Source organism: Ursus maritimus, unplaced genomic scaffold (genome assembly GCF_017311325.1).
Source record: "Ursus maritimus isolate PB19 unplaced genomic scaffold, ASM1731132v1 scaffold_28, whole genome shotgun sequence".
Taxonomy (NCBI): Eukaryota; Metazoa; Chordata; class Mammalia; order Carnivora; family Ursidae; genus Ursus; species Ursus maritimus.
Window position 1 is genome coordinate 15980233 of NW_024425341.1, and position 8575 is coordinate 15988807.

General features: G+C 33.8%; 1 long non-coding RNA gene across 1 annotated transcript in view; it reads left to right on the plus strand.

The window, feature by feature from the left end:
* The window catches only part of LOC103681337, a 154671-nt gene that overhangs the window by 72568 nt on the left and 73528 nt on the right, over positions 1 to 8575 (plus strand). The window lies entirely within an intron of this gene.

Below are 8575 nucleotides of genomic sequence, written 5' to 3' on the forward strand. Positions count from 1 at the left end.
ATTCCATTGTAGGGGCTCCATTTTCATGAATTCATCTAAACCTAGTTACCTACTAAAGTCCCCACCGCCTAGTACCAGCACATTATGGGGTTAGGACTTCAGCATACGAATTTTGAGGGGACACAAACATTTAACGCTTAATATTGTATATGTTGGACTTGAAATGTCATTGAGATATGTAAGTAGAAATAGCTAGTAACCACATCTTTAATCAAGCTACAAAAAAATTCTCTGCAATCTTCTGATCTTTCATTGCTTCCCATCTGACTTCATTGTCTACCTACCCACTCATTCTGGAAACTAGAGATTATTTTTTTACTCCTTTATCTTTATCTTCTAACACAGGATCTTAGCCAGTAATTAATAAAATCATCTACCAAGGATGATATCTAGAATTCATCTACTTTCTCTCCTTACTACTACTGCCTTAATCAAATTTATACTGCTTCTTCCCTCTCTTACAGTAATAAGATCAGACTCAGAGTAACCATTCTCAAAAATATTGGACCCTTCAAAAGATCTATGGGTTATATTTTTCCTATATTTGCCCAATTACCAATATTTTAAGGGTAGACGTATAAAACCCCTTTCTATGACTCTGTTCCTATCCACTGTATTCAAAGGGGTAGAGAAAGTGCTAGAATAAACACTTTCATCCATTGTTTTTACTCCTTATCTGCTCCATTGGATAAATCATTCCTAACATGTTTAGAATCAGTATCTGACAGCTGTTGGGTTGCATTATTAATTGATAGTTTACTACAAGTTAAAGTGAGCAAACCACTCCTCCCCGCCCCCGGCCGACTTTGGCCCTCTGACTTAGATTTGTAACCCAGAAATATCTTCTACTTCCTCTAAGCCTTATGCTGACCTGGATAGGATTGTGACTCAAGAGGTGGAGGCTCAGTGATGCCAACTACTAGAGGCCTGTTGATACTGAAGCTGGTGGCAAAGGATTGGCCTTCCACAGTGCATTCTGAAAATGACCACATCTCCCCGTATGGCTCCTGGTGGGCCGTTGCTGTCACAACCCATAAAATTTTCACCCTGTGACTCAGCCTCTTTCTCGTTTTTTAGATGGTAGAAAACACACCACTATCTCACTTCATATAATGTTAAAATAGTTAATGGCCTTAACAGTGGGCCATTTTTTAAATATGTAAAATCCTTTATTGGAAAATCTGTTCCTTGGAGCTGTTTCATGATGCCTCCTGCTCTTTAAACACCATTTCAGGTTTCTCAAGGCCATAAAATCTTGATCTTTCCTGTATTTCCTCTCAGAAGGTGGGTACATGTATTCTTGAGTCATGGACTGTAAATTATATAAACCTCAATGAAAAAAAAAGTGCTTCTAGAGAAAGGTGGAGCCAATTTTTATTATAGTCCCATTAAGGGAAAACACCACAGTCCCATTAAGGATTAGTCAGAACAATATATAACAATATCATTATGTACTCTATAAGTCAACAGCCTAGTGATAATTGAAGGGTATAAGAAAATATCAATAGAAATGTGGGGAGATTGCTTATTGGGAAATATGTCAGCAACTTTGATCATTATTCAGATTTAAATTTGATTCATAATCATTGGGATTAAAATATTTATTGCATCTTCAAAGTAGTAGTAGCTTACTACTGCTAAATCAAGTTCTCCTTATTATTAGTCCATAGGTCGTCAACATCTTCTATATGATATATGTATCAGGGTAGTTAATAATCTTTTTTCAAAAAATTGAAATAGGGATATCAGAAATCTAATTTTGCATGTGTCTGAACAAGGAGAAGAGGAAGAAGGAAGGGGGGAGGAGGAAGAAGAGGAAGAGGGGTAGGGGGGAGGAGGAGGGGCAGGGAGCGCTAGAGCAACTCTAGAATATGCCAGAAATTTTGCATGTATCATTTCTAAGTCTTACTACTACACAGAAAGCTAAGTGTATGTATGGTATTATATTTTAGATATTTCATCCCTGTTTTTTTTCTTTACCACTCCCATCCCCAACCCATTCTATATAAGTAAATGGTCAGATTTGTGCTTATTGTTTTGAGTGAGTTTGGGAAAATATGGATTACAGAAAGCTCCTGTGAATCTTCCTAATACTACATATGTGAGAATATTGAGACATAGATAAAATACCTTGATCATAAATACACAGAGGAAAAGATTTCACTAAAACTAGAAAGAGTTTTTCCAGCCAAGTGTGAAGGAAGATGTTGAGAATGGAGAAGTTTTGGAGTCTCAGAATATAGGGTACATGTCCCTAGTTGCCAGCAGGGAAGCCAGAGGGCCAGCAACATTTGCAGAGAAGAAATGGCTACAAGAGCCATTTAGGCAAGTGAGACCACTAGCAACCTCAAAGGAATATCTTAGTGCCCTAGGTAGAGCTTGAACTCAACAGAGAGCTTCCAAGTCCTCAGGATCACATTGATGAGAGGAAGGACAGAATCTATCAGGGTAGATGACTCTGGGACCACATGGTACCTGTCTCAGAATTGCATAGAGTTTTAAAATAGGGACACAGATTCTGAGGAAGGGTTAGAAATACCCTTTCCCTAAAAGACTGAATAATATAAGATTGGGCCAGTTTAGTATGACAACTCTTTCTTGACTTTCTGTTTCTTACAATAACCAAGGAAAATTGTTGAAAATACCAGAGGTGTTTGGAGAATATATTTAATTGAGTTGAATTAAACAGTGAGTAATTTAGAGATCTAATCACTTCATTCTCATATAACAATACCTGCTACCTAGCATGTATCTGCTTTCCAGGTGTTATATATTTTCTGAATCCTGATCTGAATCAAACTCTTACCTAGTTGGAAGCATATTGGAGTTAGACATTATAAAGAACTGTAATTTTTCAGGATTCCTTTCTGTCATGAATTTAGTGAATAAAGCTTGTTTTGTATTTTAAGAAATGCAGTTGCAGCAGCTGACACTCGTTATAGTGCATCCTAAAGCATAAGTTATGGTTTGCCTATTAATTTCCATCCTAATGTATTTTTATTGTTATATTTTTGCTTACAAAGATTTTAGTGTCACTTTATTTAATTGAAATCAAATGATGTTATTTACCTTTTAGTGATGGAGAGAAAACTGCATTTGTAAGCTACTATTATGCAAACTGAATATTCTTATAGAATGCTAAAAGTCCTTAGTGCAGAACATTTTACATATAAATTTAAAATAAGTGCTAAACTGTGACATCTACTCCACCAGTCCAATAATGGAGATGATACGGTGGTTAAGATTGTAACTGATTATGTGCAAGGCATTGTTGAAGTCATCAAATGACTGAAGATTCCAACAAATTATCCTCAAAGTAAAGAGAACAGTATTTCCTATCTAAAGACATTATCATCACTTTGTAAAATATATTTAGTAAAATAAATGAGTAAACACTAAGACAATACTATCCCATAATGGTCTGTATCTTTAGCAGCATAATATGATTACTTTTGGATCTTTAAAAGAAATATTAGCATGCATATTTTGGAAAATAATTCAGAAATATGCCTATAAATTGAGCCCAATTCTAAAGAAGGTACTTTTTCATGACTGACTCTGTGAGTTACTTGATCTGTAAAACAGACTTGGAATTATTTCCAATCTAATAGTAATGTCTTATGCAATTCTCAAGTTGTGGCACATATCTGGGGACTTTGGTAACCATTCTCTGCCTTCTAGCTGAATGATTTTGTGAATCTTTATGTTCAAGTGGTGACCCTGGTTCTGAAGTTAGAAGGTTCCTGCAAAACCCAGCAAAACTGAGGAAATAAATAGCATATATATTCTTTATGTTAAGTTCCTTATTTCTTAACACTGGTTGGAAAAATAATTAGAATCTAGGTGAATTTTGCTTTTAGCTCTAGAATGTTTTGTTAGATTCCAAAACAACCACAAATGTCTCCCATCCCTACATGTACACTCTTTTGCTATGGGACATTGCGTGTCCCATTTGAATCTGAGTCTGGCCAACCAACTTGTTTTTGCCAGTGGGACATTAGCAGATGTAATGCAAACAGAGGCCCCTTGTCATTAAACTTCTCTTGCTGCTAGAAACCCTTCTCCCACTGTGTGATGAAAGAGAATGAGAAAATTGCTGTCCCAGAAATCACAGCCAATAAGTAAAGCTGCACTAGGCCATTCAGTCCCATTCAGCTAGCCATGACCGAAAGAATTGCCAGATGAATCCACAGAATGTAAGGAATAATGCGTGCATGTTATTTTAAGCCGTTACGTTTTGATATGGTATGTTATGCATCAAAAGCTGATCAAGAGTACATGGAGTGCTGTAACAGTGTAGTACAAATAGTTTATTCCCCTTGTGCAAGTCTATCTGTCTGACTTTATGTTTTGACTCCTCATTATTTTAGATTCCTCAAGACTTCAACTCAGATGAATAGTTTAGAGCCCTCATTCCTTTGTTCTCATCATTTTTGTAGTTCCCGATCCTGACTTCTTAGTTTAGGTTAACATCTCGCTTGCTTTGGGTAATTACCTACTTTTCTTTGACATTCATCTTTCAGTGAGCGCACATTTGTATCTGTGGGTGTATTAGTTAAAGCTCCCTTTCCCAATTATGGCATTATGTTCCCCCATGTTGTAAGTCCTTTGCAGGTCTACTGGGCTCCTGAACTTGAGTCCACATAGGTATAACTGAGGCTCTTTTTGTCTGCTTCAATTTGGCCCTCTGCTCTTTTCTCTTAGGGCCTTGGACACTGCCTTAAATTCTTTGGCTCAGGCATCTGGCTTACAATGTGATTTGAGGAAACAGGTGTTTGAGGGAAGTGTTATTGTTACTTGGACCTGTATGAAGCCAGACTAAACAGTGATCTTTATGTTACAGTTTCAAGTATATTCAAAATCATTACTTTCTAAATAGATTATCATTGTGCCCCAACTTTTATCATTAAATTTACTCCTTGGAACAGAATTTATTTGGTTTTCAGAATTCACTAATTCTGTATTAGAGCCACTAATTAATTTCATAACAAAGGAAAGAACAAGAAAATGTAACTCAGAAAGAAATGCTTTGAGAAAGGACAGAAATGTAGATAGGCAGATCGTGGTATATTTTCAAAAAACATCAATATGGTAGAGTGTTTATAAGTACAGATCTAGAATCACAGAAACTGGGATTCAAATAATAGCTTCACTATTTACTAATCATTTATATGACCTTGAACAGTTAAAATCCTTTGAGCTTTTTTTTTTCTATTTATAAATTGAAGCTAATATATAGTTCAAAAATCGTTTTGAGTCTCATGCGAGATGTGTATAAAGTGTTTGGGATAGATATCATTTTCCACAAAACTAAAAAAGATAATACTAAAATCTGTATGGAACCAGAGGAGACCCCTAATTGCCAAAGCAATCCTGAGAAAAAAGAACAAAGCTGGAGCTGTCATAATTCCAGATTTCAAGATATACTACAAAGCTGTAGTTCTCAAAACAGTATAGTACTAGCATTACAAAAAAAAAAAAAAAAAAAAAAAAACATGGAACAATGGATCAGAATAGAGATCCTAGAAATAAACCCACATTTACATGGTCAATTAATCTATGACAAAGGAGGCAAAAATATACAATGTGTCTTTTCAATAAATGGTGCCGGGAAAACTGGACAGCTACATATAAAAGAATGAAATTGGACTACTCTCTAACATCATACACAAAAATAAACTAAAAATGGATTGAAGACCTAAACATGAAACTTGAAATCCTAAAATTCTAAAAGAGAAAATAGTAATTTCTCTGACATCAGTCATAGAAACATTTTTCTAAATGGCTCATCTAAGGCAATGGAAATAAAAGCAAAAATGAACTATTGGGACTATATTAAATTAAAAAGCTTTTGCACAACATAGGAAATCATCTAGAAAACAAAAAGACAACTGACTGAATGGGAGAAGATATTTGAAAATGATATATCTAATAAGAAGTTAACAACCAAACTATGTAAAGAACTTATATAACTCAATACCCAAAACACAAACAATCCATAAAAACATGGGCAGAAGACCTGAATAAACATTTTTCCAAAAGAAGACTTACAGATGATCAACAGACACATGAAAAGATGCTCAACATCACTCATCAACAGGAAAATGCAAATCAAAACCACAATGAGATACCACTTCACACCTGGTAGGATGGCTAAAATCAAGAAGAAACAACAAGCATTGACAAGATGTGGTGAGAAAGGAACCCTTGTGCACTGTTGGTGGGAATGTAAGTTGGTATAGCCATGGTGGAAAACAGTGTGGAGGTTCCTCAAAATATTAAAAATAGAACTACTCTATGATACAATAATACCACTATTGGGTATTTACCCAGAGAAAACAAAAACACTAACTTGAAAATATATGTGATATATATGCATTCCTATGCGTATTGTAGCATTATTTACAATAACCAAGATATGGAAGCAACCAAAGTGTCCACCAATAGAAAGGGGGTAAGAAAGAAGTGATATATATTATATATATGTATATATACATATACACACACTATGAAATATTACACAGCCATAAAAAAGGTAAGATCATGATATTTGAGACAATATGGATGGACCTAGAAGAGATGATGCTAAGTGAAATAAGTCAGACTGAGAAAGACAATACCATATGATTCTACATATATAAGAATAAAAAAATGAATAAATGAACAAAAAGCAGAATCAGAACTACAAATACAGAGAACAAATAGATGCTTGCCTGAGGAGAAGGAGGTGAGAGGTTGGACAAAATGGAAGAAGGGGAAAGGGAGATACGGGCCTCCAGTTATGGAATTAGTAAATCATGGGAGTAGAAAGCAGAGTATAAGGAATACAGTCAGTAATATTGTAATAGTGTTGTAAAGGGACAGATGGTGGCAATATTTATGGTGAACGTAGCATAATATATAAACTTGTCAAATCACGAAGTTATAAACCTGAAATTAACGTATCATTGCATGTTATTATACCAAAACAAACAAAGGAAAAGAATAGCTTCTTGGAGTTAGAAGGGCCTTAAAGCATGGATGCTGATATCTGTTCTGCACATTAGTGGTTGGGGAAAGGTTTTGGGAATTTCTTGGATATGAGAAGAAAAAAGAGTAAGCCAAAAATGAGAAAAGAAAAAATGAAAGACAAAATTTGCTTCCTTTGTGGTTTTATCTATATCTAACCTATGTCTTAATGTATAAAAGATCTAGGTTCTTGGGAAATAAGAGGACAATACCTGAATTTAAGTGTGCAAATTCTTACTTCAGCATAAGAAAAAATAAAATTCTTTACCATCAAAAAATTAAGTCTTGGAATGATTTAAAGAGGGAGATTATAAAGTCTTTATGTTTGTATTTATATGTATCTGCATTTATACATGTGTGCATTATGTATATATGTATCTACAATCTTTAATGAACAAACATTGTTCTGGGGAGTCATGACTTCTGGGAAGTCAGTATTACCTATCAGGAGGCATTCCCTATGAAAGATTCACCTCACCCCATCTCCCAGAAGTTTAGCAGAAAGCTAATAGAATATATTCAGGCATTCATTAAAGCCATACCATAGTGGCTCAATATAGAGAGCACTATACAGAACACTATACACTTAAATATTGCTTTTCCTATTCCAAAAGTTTACCTTTATTTGTGTGATATCTACAGGTTTGTACCTGTTAATTTTTTTGGACCTGTTAATTTTAGTGCTTCAGTTTTTTATTCAGTAATTTTGACGGCATCATTTTCTTTGTCTTTTGGAATATAGAAATGGAGATGTTTCTGTTAAAAAAATTACAGAATTATTTATAGTCAAAGCCTTCAATATCAAATAACAATTAAATTTTTAGTTTGCAAACTCTTCATGTTTTCTGTATTTTCCCAAATATATGTTTATTGCTTAAATAATTAGGGAGATTAAATATGATATTTTAGAAGTTTAAGAACCAAAATTATAAATAACTTCAACTGAAATCATATAGTAAATCAAGGTGAGAACTTTGGGAACTTTAATTAAACTTTAAAAATGTATGCTTATTTAAAAACTAATGTTCTCAACATTTTTGTGGAAAAATAAAAGTTGATTTATATATATCTTAAATGTCTTTAAATATATCTTACAGTAAAAAAAAGTGGTATTTATTACTCCGTGTTAAGACTATGGGTGATACTGCTTTTCATTCATTATGATTTTCTGAAAAAGAAACTGCAAAAATATGTATGTCAGAAGATTGTTAACTAATAAACTTTAAAAGTTTTGTGAAAACACTGCTTTACATCACATTATTATTTAATTTAAAAAAATAGCATATGAGCTTCTAAGTTTCACTGACCCAACTTTAAAAAAACTGTATTGTATTTTGTAGGGAAAAGGCAACAAATATACAGAAGCCTTACATAGATGAGAAGATTTATAATCTTTAATTATAAATGAAATAATTCTATTCACAGTTTATTACAGTTGACAATGTCCTTAATTGTTTAATGCTTAATTACTTTGAAAATATTCAAATAGGACCACTTTTCATTTGCCAATCAGGCTAAATGTTATGGTATGTTTTTTATATACATTTATAACATGATATAAAATCTT